Source organism: Oryzias melastigma, linkage group LG22 (genome assembly GCF_002922805.2).
Source record: "Oryzias melastigma strain HK-1 linkage group LG22, ASM292280v2, whole genome shotgun sequence".
NCBI lineage: Eukaryota > Metazoa > Chordata > Actinopteri > Beloniformes > Adrianichthyidae > Oryzias > Oryzias melastigma.
The window spans coordinates 8713291-8727336 of NC_050533.1; positions in this window are offsets into that span (position 1 = coordinate 8713291).

Below are 14046 nucleotides of genomic sequence, written 5' to 3' on the forward strand. Positions count from 1 at the left end.
ATATAACCAGTTGAACTTTTGTCTATTAAATTCCAAAAACGCTCAACTTTGACAAATCAGGGTCTCGAATTTGGTAGTGTCAGTAGTCAGTGCCCTGTCTCCCCCTCCGTTCTGAATGCACTTCATCTCCCAGCAACCCCAGCACACAGTTCCAGTTCAGCTGGCTCTCATTTGCCAATCACCCAAACACCTAAGCACTGCTGAGAGCCTCACTCACTGCGAAGTATTGTTTTGTGCCACTCTGCCTGCATTACCGAGCGTTTCTATCTGGACCTGATTTTCTGTGTACCTGACCCTGCTCTAGATCTGATTGCCCTTCGCCTTCTCTGACCCTCACCTGGACCCAGACAACTCTAGTCTGGTCCCATGTCCATGATTGACCTCTGCCTGACTGACTCTGATTTAGCTTTGTGGACTAAGTTCCTCTCTGAACCAATGAACCTACTGAACGTGGAACCAGCTGTCTTCCCATTTGTGACAGGTAGTGATATTTCTGTCCAGATGACTTTACATGACACCAAGTCTTTCATATATTGGAATAGACCTGTGGACGAAAAAGCATAGAGGAAGATTAGCGGGATTAGCATTGCTTCGACACTTCCCACTGAGACTCTACCAATTGTTGATGGTGGACAAGTACTAGTAAACAGTAGAAAAAGAAAAGAAGAATAAGCTGCTTCCTGCTTGCTCGTCATAAAGTTCCTTCCGGGCACAAACCACAGTTATTATTTTCTACTTCATGATTAAAAAGGACACCACTCATATGTCACTACCAAAGCTGAGTCCCTGATTGGTTAAAGTTCAGCTAGTTTAACACAGTTGGAAAACTGACAAGACTTGCGTAGACGTGTTTACATAGACTTGCTGAGCCCGGTGTGAACATAGCATAATAAAATACTACTATGTCATTTTTAAAATAATATCAATAAAAGTTGGCCTTTTCTTCTGCGTCCTTTAAGAAAAGTTTACTCTGAGTGACCAGTTTCAACAAAAATAAAGAAAGAGTTTGAAACATAGGATCATTTGGTCACTAAAGAGAAAAACAGGCGATGATGGATTGCATTGTTCTTTGCAACAACCTGTTTCAGAAACCAGTATTTCAAAGGCCTCCACCTCAGGCTGCAGGTGGCCTCCAGAAGAGCTGAAAAAAGTTAAACCTTCAGGAAGCAGCTTTGTGGCAGATGCAGGAATAGCTGGAGAGATTTTATCTCCAATTGGGAACGCTTTGGTGCCTTAATGGAGCAGGTGAAGTCCTCGAGACATTCATTAACTTTTTATTTACTTCTTTTTTTGACATCGTCATGGTAGCTTTGGAGACAGCAGGTCACCTGAAATGCTAATGTAAAAAGGAAATGCTTTTTATTCAAAATAATAACCTTGTTAAGAAGTACAGTTTTAGAACAAAGTTTGTTTTCATATCGTAGAAAATGTTAGAAAAATCTCATCAATATACAGAAATTGAATGTCACAGAAAAAAATCTGGACCTGATTGTGCTTGATCTACACTCAACCCAATCATAGGAGACTAAAAAGTAGGGATGGGTTCATAAAATCTATTAATCGATTTAAATTGATTTAAGTTTAATTGATCAACAATCGATTAATAAAAAATATAAATCGACTTAGCACATAATGCTAAAGTCCGCTAGCTTGATGCTAATGTTTAATGGAATATCCCATAGGACGGCTAATGCCAATGCTCGGTCAACCTAAACATACATACTGACTAAATTAATATCTTATTAAAGTCACAGGTATGAATTTTCCAAACAAAGGAATTATTTTTAGTAGTCTAAAGTTTAAAGTAGTAGTACTAGTAAAAAAACATTGTTTTTTTTTTTCTCATGCTGTCTTCTTCTTCTAAAATAAGGTGTAATATTATGGTGCGATCGCCACCTAGTGGCCAAACTAAAACACCCTCCAGGAGAGACAGAAACCATCAACAATGTTAATGATCTAACATTTTTATTGGAGCTTCTCCTTTTGAGAAATCATGTAACACTGTATGTTATTAACAATCTCATTATTTCACTAATACATTTTACAGTATGTTAACTGTATCAGATTAATATAAACATGTTCAAATCATATAGTATATATATAGTATATACATTTAATAATGTGTAAAGATATGTAAACTTAAAAATTAATTGAATTGAACAATCAAAAATTATCGGAATCAAATCGATTCTGCTTAACTTATGGTTAGAGGTTTACAGTTTTTTATACTTCCTGTTTCTAGATTGAACTTATAGACATCTTTCCGTATCCCTCTTAATAACAATTCCAATACTAAAAATGGAACAAATGAACTAAAGTTTGCAGTAATTTAATAATAATATGTAATTGGTAGAAAGGGCAAAAATGTCCCGTCAGAGAAGTTTTGATTTTTGCCAAAGCAGAAATTTTATGTAATAAAGTTATATCAGAAAAGCACTGATTGCACTTATGTTGTTAGTACTATTTTGGATAGTTCAAAATAAATGGTTTAAAACTATGTTCTCTTCAAAAAGATAAGTATGTCAATGATGCAAATTTATTTACAAATCCCATTTTCTACATACAAAGATTGAATGCAAGCATTTCTTTGAAAAGACTGATACTTCAGGACATGGAAGCACTTGTTTTCTCTGTCTGCGCAGAACTCCTGCGGGAACGTGTCTGCATGCTATTTGTGAGTGAACATCTGTGAAGGAAAGCACAAGGCTGAAAGAAAAGCTTGTATTTTTCAGCACACATTTCTGCAGCCTTATGAAGTCATGTCTTTGAACATGTTTCTTTCTGTGGGTGGAAAAATGAATGCGTGCATGTGTCCTATCATAGCTAATTGTTGCCTGATTGGCTCGTGTGGACGCGCCGACATCCGGAGCTTCTTTTCTGGGTCCCAAAGGAATCTCCGATTGAAACCGGGGCAGATGGGGGCACATTGTCTGCACCCTCTGGTGGCAGGATGCTACAGCACAGTCGGCCTTTTGTGTGTGCGTATGTTTGCGTTGAAAGGGTGTTTGTTCATCTGCGCGTTAATCTGAAGAACGTGCCTTTTCAGGTGAGAGCACAATACTGTGTGTTTGTGTGGGGAGGCCACCCAGCATCAGCTGAATATCCTGACAAAGATAGGAGAAACGGCTTACACTTACACGCCTCTGCTCCAGCCAAAAGCAACATTATTCATCAGACTAAAAGAGTGAGTCTTAACCCACCTGAAGATACAGGAGCAAAGTGTCGTGTTAAAGTGTTTTGGTCAGGTATTTGTGTGCTGCAAATGAAGAATCAGTTTGACCCTGAGGTTTATCCATGTGTATCTGCACAAAGATATGAGAGAAAATAACCCAAACTTTAGTATAAGCTTGTATAAATTCTACTTTCCCCACCTTTTCCAATGCTTATCAATAAACAAATTGTTTCTTTTGGCCTAAAAACGCGAAACGGTGTTCATTAAAACAATGAATGCTGGGGTATTTCAAAAACTAAATCACGAACATGTGTTTTGAGCCATGAAAAGGGCTGCTGCTGTTTTTCCAGCCTGCCTGTGTAAGCCAATACTGATCTTTTACATCAGATATCAAAGCTTATGTTTGAAAATCCCCCAAAATAAGCTGGTATTACTGAGCGAATCAGACCAAACGTGTTTGTGTTGTTTGGGGTTTTATAACGGAAATGAAAATAAATATGGAGTTATTTAAAATGTTAATGTTCAAGTCACAATATTACATTAAATCTGTGAAATTTGAGAGTCATTAGTCGATTTCTTAATTAAAAGGTATAGAGAAAATCAGTTTTAAAGTGAAAAAACTTTATAAAAAGTTTCAAAAAACAACAAGTTGAACAGATAAAAAGGAAAAAAAAATGTTTATTGTTCTCTCTGGTTTAAAATACATATTTATATGACAATAACAAAAGGAAAAAATACTATTTATCCTAGATTTTTTGTTCTGTCCTTGTTTGTTTTCATTTCTCAGTCATAAGATTTTGCCAATATTTCTCCCAAATGAATGATTTCAAAGGCGCTTGGTCATCATGAGATTGACTCTTGGGGGCCAGTGAAGACATGGAAATAAAGGGAAAACTGTGAAAACATATAATTAAACATTTCAGCCCGTAGGAAAAAAAGGACAGAGTACTCGCACCAAACAAACAGACCCGTTACCTCGGTAACGGACAGGGTCCCTGCAGAGGTGGTGTATATGGGCCATCAGACTGAACTATATTTAAAAACAAGAATCCCATAGGAGAAATAAGCGGGAATGCTCGACAGATGTGAGTGGAGGAAGAGAAACTATATATTTTTTTTCTTTTTTTTTTTTGCTGTTGTTGTTGTTATGGTTCTTCCTGTTCTGCAAATGTCTGACGAAAGGTAGAGAAGAATACGACGGTAATTAATTCCAGGCGATTTCAGTGCAGTGAATGCAGCACGGGGGTTTCCAAAACATCCACGCTCACTTTGCATTTGTTAGAGTGCAGTCTTCAAGTTTATCACTTTATCCTCCTCACCACCCAAGATTATTTTCCTGTCACATGAAAAGAAATCAACAGATTTTTTTTTCTAAGAATTTGGGTCAATTTTCTTGTAAATGATTGAGCTCTAAAGTTTAGCAGTAGTTTTTAAAAAAAGAACAAATCCACACAGTTTGACTGTTCACCATGTGTTGTGTGTATTTGTGTGTGTTATCGTGAAAGACTTGCGGTCACAACCGTGCCCGGAAAGCCTTGGAGTACAACCAGTCATTAAGAAGTCAGGCCCGTCTGGAGTACATTTTGGGCTGGGTACGGCAACGATGAAGAAGTCAGTGTCAGTGACGAGAGGAAAAGGAAGGAATTAGACACACAAAGGAAAAAAAACACTTATATGTGGACATTTATTGGAGGATGAAGGTGACTGTAGATGCCTGGAAAGACCTCAGGGATCTGAGTCCAGAAAAGTACAGCACTAAACCTACAGTCACGTATCCCATGATGCCACTGTGCGGCAGCCTAAATGCCAGTTTTTCTGCAAAGTCGGCAGGTGACCGTGTGGCAGCCACCTGTAACTAGGAGTTACTTTTTTACACGCCGTGCGGTGGCCACGAAGGTTATAGGAAAAAGTTAACATTTTACAGCGACTGGACAATTTTTTGACATCAGTCAGTGGCTTATTTGGAGGTCGTGCCGAGGCAGTCCAGTGACAGGCAGGTAGATAGGAGGGTCTCCAACGTCCCCCAAAAACGTCTGATGATTGGCCGATTTCAGACTGCTACCCCCCTACTACCGGGCGGCCACTGTCCAATTAGCCCATGGCCCATGTTGACATGGGCCGTGGGCCCGGCAATGACCAGACGTCAATCTGGCGATCCCGGCCACCGTGGGTCCAATTGGGGAGTCGCCATTGATGCTGCACAAAACGCATTATGGATGAGTGGCACATATATATATATATATATATATATATATATGGATGAATGGATGGATGAACAGAGGGATGGATGGGCGTCTGGGCGGATGGATGGACAGATATGTGGTTGGATGGAATGATGGATGGATGGATGAACGGATAGAGGGACTAAAAGATGGATGGATGGACTCTCATCCAGCCACATTATTGCACAACTAGTTTTATCTAAAAAAATATTTTTTACATTTTAAAGATTCATTTTAGTCGTTTTATTGGACCTTTAAAGATTTAGCCTCCAAATTTTTAAGTTTAAAATGAATTGAAAATTTTAAAGATTTCAGTGAGAAACAAAATAAAAGAAGCAACACGATTTACATACATATAATTTAAGGTGCAGCAGCTGCACTGGGTTACATTAGACTTGCTGCATGTTCATATTAAAGTGTCGTTTGTGTGCGTGTGACATAGAGATGCAGCATGTCAAACATACACACTAAGATAATGACTGAATCAGAGCTGCACTGTGAGCCTTACAAAAGAAGTTCTCAACAACTTGACATGTTTTGTTCCTTCGTGTCAAACCAGAGCTTACATTGGTTGTGACACCAAATAAATATGATTGATTCCAGACCATACACAAGAAATTCAAATGAGGAAAAAAGTGTGGGAAGAACTTTTGCCATGAAACTCAGGAGAGAAATGAAAGCCAGTTTGGCTGAAATAAACACATTTATGAATGGTGCTTGTTTGTGAGTTCCACTAAAATAAAAGTTGAAATGTTGGGCTATTTTAAGCAGATTTTTTTTCTTGTTAACAACACTACAATCACTGCAGAATAAATAAGTGTATCAACTCTGAAAATCTTAAGCAACTAATTGTGTATCCAGCAAAGGGACAAAAAAAAACCTCACAACTGTGAGATCAACAACTATTGGACTCCATTTTCTGTGTATTCTACAATAGAACCGGTGATGCTGAATGTAAAACATTTTGAATGTTTTTAATGTAAAAAGACATTTATTAAGCACTTTAAGTCCTACTCCAATCATCTTTTGATCTATTGTCAAAAATATCCCCAATAGTCTTTAAGTTGTGATAATGTAGTTTTTGGTCAAACAAAATAATTAAATAGAAATAAAATAAAAGTATTTTCTAGGACATAGTTTCTGCAGACTAGCAGTAGTTCAATAAATTATTACCTCTGGGTTGCGGGTAGGACAGTTGGTGTGTAATAAACCACATCATCCACCTGTTTACCCTCTCTTTCGCTAGCTTAAAGCTCCTCAAACTCTCAAACTAAGAAGAGCTGTGCAACACAAAAGGTAAGTAGCATATATATATATATATATATCCTCCATCAGAAAAATGCCCCAAGACCATTAAAAAATAATTTCCATCAGAAATTTCAGTGACTTTCTGTTGCTTCATAGTCATAAACCCAAAACCTAATCTTAGTAATCACCAATTGACGCCTAATCTTAAACTTAAACCTATAGGTGCACAGATATATAAGCCTGTAGACAGTGGATAAGGTCTAGAAACACACACAACTGATATTGATTATGATGATGTGAGTAGATACCTACTAAAAAAAAAGTTTTAACATCTTGACTCTGTCCAGATCTTTGTTTGATTTAGCTGCAGGGTACAGGTCTTGCCTGGTAAGCATCTGGGCCTCATGTAACAGCAGTCGACGTATTGAAACACCTGTTATGATTTACGCTTTTTGGACAGTTGGCAGTGGATGAATTCCAGCTCTGAGCCTCTTTGCACACACTGCACCCAGAAAAACACAACAGCTCTCTGTGCACACTCGCGTTCAAACCTCAAAACCGGCACACACACACACACACACACACTAAACTCCTTACAAGTTTTACATATGACTTGGATCAGAGATGAATCATGAGTAGACTTTCTGGAGGTCTGTGTTAATGCTTTTCATTTCTTAACCTCCCCCTGCTGCGCACAGGTGCACTGGCACAGAAAGGAAGAAAGCAAAAAACAGGAAAGCAGGTCGGGAGAACGCTGTGGGCCAACAGAGAAAAGAATAGTTAAAAACAGAGGAGCAAACCTCCCTGATGATACTTTTGATAATGTACCACCTGTTTGCATGGACTAGAATCAAGTCCGGTTCTCTGAATGAAACCCAGAGAGCAATTTAACTGCAGAGGCTTTTTGGTGCCATGCCAAATTTCCTGTTTCTGCTGGCCTTATCTGGTGTACAGGGTAAAATTAAAGGGAAGCAAATAGATACACCATCTGGCGGTTGTCTGGCCTCAACTGTCTGTGTGACATGTGATGGATTCTACATGGAAAAGACACTATATTACAAAATAATTGAGGTCAGTAAGTTTCCCCAAAAAGTTCATCTACAGATTTTTCTGCTAAAAGTATGTATTTTTTACGCATTTTCAGTCGATTTTTGACTTTCATCAGTTTGGTCACCATTTCTAGTTGTCGTCACACTGACGCACATGCACACCTAATTAGATGTTCAGGGGACTCAGAAGACTGCCTGCCAAGGCTGAACGAGGTTCTTCCCTTTCCTGTGTGCAGCGGTGTGACATCACAGTCTGGTACAGGAAACTTAATCTCTGGTGTGATCGGGCAGGACACAATTCATCCGAGGAAGAGGAAACCTCGGACTCCTGTCACTGTCCTCCCTGACGACGGAGAGGAAGTCGCTCATGTGCAAAGGAAGTGTGGGCTGTGCCACTTCAATCCAAGAATTCTTATCATGTTGACTTTTCAAAAGAGATTCACCGCAGCGTGGTTTCGTCTGCAGCTGGGACAACAAAGTATAATGAGCGAGGAAGAGGTATGCCCACACAACCTCCTCTCCTTTTTCTGTTTCCCTTTCCACCTTCAGTGAACGCACGTGTGCATCAGCACAGGTCTCACATCCTGGGGCGGCTAGAGACTTCTGCAGGCCGGGGAGCTCCGTGGAGCTAATCTCCCATGCCATCGCCATAAAACAAAAGTACTTGTAACATGAAAGAATTCCTGCAATTTACAAGAGGAAGTGGAACATCTAAAGGGGATGATGTTTGAATTCTCAGCATGTTCTCCCGGACAAAGTTTCAACAAGAGGGTTTGCCGCTGTCATGGCTGCCACTTAATGTTCCCCCGTTTGCAATAGCAACAAGTCACCCTCCACGCAAATGCACTTATGCATTACTTTCATTGCCAAACTTCATTCCTGTTCCCCATTACGCTGCCATGGCTCATGGATCGGTGGGCCCTCAGTAAAACGTGTCCACCCTGGGTGCAGGGCCCCTACTGTGAGCCTGTGATGGGCTTCACTTTGAACCTGTCAGCTCCAGGGAACATTCCAGCCTTGAAAGGTTTATTTGGTTATCTCTCCAAATGTCCCAAGGTAAAATATACTGTTAAGTAAACTTAGTTGATGCAAACCATTTGCAGCCACGGAATAGTTAACAGATTGTAACCGCTTATAAAATGGCTGCTGCTTGTATTGGAGCAGAGCGCTGCATATCGTCTGCCTCCACCCTCCAGCATCAGAAATAACAGGCTTTTCTCATAACGCTCCGACTTTGGCCTAAAAGCCACCTGGGATCTAAACTTTCATGGCTTCTTTGGGGTTTGTGTTTCATTGTTGTGTCAGCCTCATTGTGGTTAACCCCCAAAAATGCTATATATTTTACTATGCAGATTCTATGTTTTATAGTAATGAGAAAAGTTGGTTGCTTTTAAGTGCACAACCACCATGGGCATATTTTGTGTTTGTTTGCTTACCAAATTTGGTCATGTGGATAAACATGTTTTACCATTCTTGCTTTTCTTGCAGCCACATGTATAGCAGGAGTAAAGGCATGAAAGGTAAAGGAGGTCAGATGTCACAGTGCTCTCTGTCTCTCCTCGTTTTCCATTCCCCATCTTCTTCACAGACCACCTACATCTGAAGCCTTGGGTGGACCCAGAATTGTTCCTATCGACGCAAGTGTACTCAAAACGTCTCATAATGACTTCCACTTAGAGCGAGTCCATAAACACTCTCAGATGCACAGAGACACTCTTATGGCTTAGGCGGGCCAGCTGCAGAAAGCTTTCCGGCGCACAGGCTGCAGTCACTTAGTCAGTTTCCTAAATTCCTTCCTTAATAGGAATCTGCTTGTTTGTTTATTTGCGCTTTGGTTTAATGCTATTTATTGGCTGCTTGATTTATGAGATTTGGGAAAGTCTTTCTGTGCCACCCTCTGAGAAACCTCATACTTGTGGATGGCCACATTTCCTTCTTAAAGTCCAAACTTCTGAGTTTACTGGCAGCTGTTAGAGCTATGCTGAACGCTCTAGCTCTGAAAAGATTGGAACTGCTGCTCGACTTTCTAAAAATCCCCAAAGTGCAAGTCCACGCCCTTAAACTATGAGGTCACGCACTGTTGTGTAATTAAGTTTTGTATTATGTTTAAAGGCTCATGTGCTCTGCAGGCTGGAGCTGCCATATTCTTTATAACTCACTGAATGACTTCAACCTAACTTAGAGTAAGTGCACTGCTGTTCAGTTCCGTTTAGAACAGATTTGATTTAGATACTGTTTGATAAAGAACTTAGTTTTTGTCATTTCTCATTTGTTTCCAGTCAGGGAAAACACTTTTAAACATTGATTCATTTGTGAGCTGCGGGATGCAAAAGAGTTTCTGAATAATATTGATGGACATTGTCAAGACATATTAAAATTAACTGTTATCAACAGCACAAAAAAAAATAGAAAAGTTGTCTTAGCACAAATGGAAATGTCAAACATTAAAGTCTCAATCCCTTCATTATTTGATGTATTTTAAGTCTTCCATTTAATTGTTATTATACTCCACTAACTTACAGCCCCTCACACCCCCAACTTAACAGTACCAGTCCAACAAAAACGTCAGCAACATTTGAGCAATCCAGCCGTCCAGTTTTGAGCCAGACACCAGCTTAGATGAGGAAAACGAAGATGTACATGAATCTAGTCGTCTACAAGTGGATGCATCATATTTGGACTGAACCAAGGGGCTAGAGGCCCGCCAGCTTATTTTCTATATGACAAATAGTTTCTTTTTAAAACTGAATTTTTTCATCTGCTCCTAATTCACATCAATTTGGATAAAGAAGTACTCAAAAATGAATTTTTGCATTTAATTTTCTTTATATATGTCATGAGAAAAATGCCACTCATTCTCACTCCCAACTCGTCACATATGGATGGACATATGGTTCGGGTCCCCTCTGTGGCACTGGTCCATGTCCCCGAGGATTGGGGACCCCTCATTAGTGTGTCTGTAGCCCAGTACCAAACTGCCCTCGTACTGGTACCGGTTCAAGTCCTGGATGTTGGGGACGCATGACTTAATTTGAACAGCCAACACGTCAAAAAAACATAGAGTTTGGGACACTCAAAACATCAAAAAGTGATGTGGAGGGGGCCCAAACCAAACATCCATAAACAGTGGTGGACAAAAGTGTTGGTACCCCTCAGTTAAAGAAGGACAAACCCACAATTCTCACTGAAATCACTCAAAACTTACAAAAGTAACAATAAATAAAACACCTGTGATGTGAATTAAAGGACACACCTGAGTTAATCATGTTACTCTGGTCAAATAGTTTTCAATCTTTTATTGAGGTACCATCATTTTTGTCCAGGCCTGTTTCATTACTTTGTTATTTTAAATAATTATGTTAATCAACAATTCAAAATTGATGGCTGATTTTGATTGTTTAATTTTCAATTTTATTTTTTTATTTATTGTTACTTTTGGAAGTTTCAAGTGATTTCAGTGAGAATTGTGGGTTTGTCCTTCTTTAACTGAGGGGTACCAACACTTTTGTCCACCACTGTATAACAAGTTAGGAGTGAGAATGCGTTGGAAATATGCCATGAGAACATGTTAAAATCACCCAAAACACAATTTTCATTAGAGTGAGTCTTTACCACTATAAACTTTGAGTTTGAGATCTTTGGGTTCATGTGAGAATTTTTTTTTAAGGGAATCCCTGCACTGGGTAAAAAACAATTTTCAGAAATATTCTATAGAACTTACCTTACTTTGAGATAAATTAAATTGAAGACTAAAATGATTCAAAAACATTGTAAAATGTGCTTACGCAAAAGGAAAAACTCAATTCTTCAGTAAATGCGTGAAGCTTTATATATGCATCTCTGCACTGAATACTATGTATTATCTTGCTTGGGTTGACAGTTTTACTTTACTTTGTCTTAAATGTAGTCAAACCTGAAGAACTGTTTTCTTCTTCATGTATCTTTTCTGTTTTGGTGAGAGCATGTTTTAAGAAATACCGCCCCCAAGAGGGCAACTGCATAAGTTTATTTGGTCAGCTATAGTCATTCAAGAGGAACAAAAAAAAAAAAATGAAAGATTTAACCACATAACCCATATATTTAACCTGAGTCTGTTATAGTGTGAAAGCATCCAATGTTATCTCTTAATTTTATTTAAGAATCAGACAAAAATTGTTTGATCCAATTCAAAATTAGTTATGATTTTTTTTTCAATCTAAACTAGATTTTATTGCTTTTTCTTTCACTATAAAAATCTTAGTTATTAATTTGAATGCAAATTGGTTTTCTGCAAATAAAAGTAAGGAGTTTATATACATGAAATGTAGTTATTGTGTTAATTCCAGCCAATTAATTTGATCAGCCAATCAGGATGTGGACTCACTTGAATCAGCTAATCGGCAGCAAGCTAGTCAGGGAGAACTACCAGTAGTTTAAAGACTGTCAGACAAGTATCACCTTGTCTGCATGCAAGACGTTCGGAGTACCAACATGAACATAGGCTTCTCAAGCTTTATTCCTAGCTAATATATTTTTCACAAATTATTTTGATTCTAATAAAACCCTTACTTTCTGTTTTTGTGAGTCATCCACCATTCCAACTTTTCCAGAGTTTCAGCTAACAACTAACACTTAACTGACAGCTTTAACACTCACTGACATGTGAACAACATGCTTTTTCCCCTCTCACTCTTGGCATAGCAACTCCAAAAAGAAAGTTCTTCACTTCATCTCACACTGTTTCCCATAAAAATCACACATCTTTGCAGCATCATCTTAACAGCTGGAGACTCTAACTTGGAATTGTTTGTGACAGAGAAACGGCAGTCCAAACCTGCACAACTACAACACCTGCAGTTTATCTACCACTGAGATAATCACAAATATTCACACATCATTCCTCACGGACCCTCTAAACACATCACACGTTCCCCGTTGACAAAGATTAGATTGATCTTTTACCTGCTCTGACAGGATACACGAGATAGGCCTTTGGAAATGACATTTTTGCCAGTAGACTGTAAAGGCTGTTCGTGACTATATCCAAAGATAGAAAGAGAAGTGAGGACAGAAGGGAGAAGATTAGGATCAGATTCTGAACTGATCTTCTTCCATCTTCTGTCAATGTTGACATTTCTGAGGGTTTTATATCAGCTCCGAATGTAGTTTTGAAAATATGTCACTGACACTGTAGATCTGAAGCTGGGATGTGAAAAACAGACTGGAATGTATCTGGATTTTCTTTCTTCCTGGTTGTTTAGGATGTCCTAATCCAACATGAATACACCCTGATATTCTATATAAATGACGTTGCAGCACAAATGCAAAGAAGTCAAAGACCGCAAGATAAAATAAAATAAAAAAACATTCAATTCTCTTTCATCCGGTTTGCTTTACAAAATTTTTCCATTTTGTGTTTATGCCCCGAAGCAACCATGTTTTGAAATCATCCTGATCTAATCTGGGACATTGTCTGTCTTTGCATCATACAGGTGAGTTATCGCAGCCGTTTCACAGCTCAGGAGCCACTATCTGGATTTGCATTGAACAAGCGTTCTCACATGAGGGCGAGAGGGCGGGCATACGCACAGCTGACAGGATCAGACGTAAAACCACGCTCTGATGTGATATGCATACTTCAAGGTGATGTTCCAAACCACAACAGAGTGCAGATAAACAGATTTAGGATATCACACAAAAATGTTTTTCTGAGACAGAGGTCATAAGTGAGAAAAACTTTAAAGTACAGACTAAAAAAGTCACATTCTCGAGGGCTGGTGCCCCATGTTTCCAATCAACCTTCCATTGAAGCTCCTTATTGACTAAACACACCTGATTCAGGTAATCAACAGCAGATAAGGCAGGGTTTCTGGAAAACCAGCAGGAGAATGACCCTCGAGGCCTGGATTTGGACACGCCTGGTCTAAATGATCAACATATTTAAGAGTACTTTGAACTTGGTGGAGTGGTTAGTTCCCTCACCTCACAGTGAGAAGGTCCTGGCTGTACGGTGGCCCTGAAATCCAAATTATAATTCACATCATCGCATAAATAAATCCCAACAAAACAAACAAAATAAAAAAAAACAACTTTACATTTCAAAAATGAAAAAAAAAAAAATAGGGAAAAACAAATAATTTCCAGAAATATTAAAACATTGTAAAAATCGAAAAGGTATCTATTATGGCTTGTCATTGATTTGCTGACTGAATTTCTAATTAGAGGGAAACAAAAAGGTGGTGTTGTGCTTAGGTTCATGCAACTACTTTTTAAATATATACAGTATATATATATCAGGTACTTCAAATCAGAACACGACAGCTCTCTGAAATGGCTTCCTTTAATGTTCCCAGTTAAAGCCCTAAAGTGTCCAGTG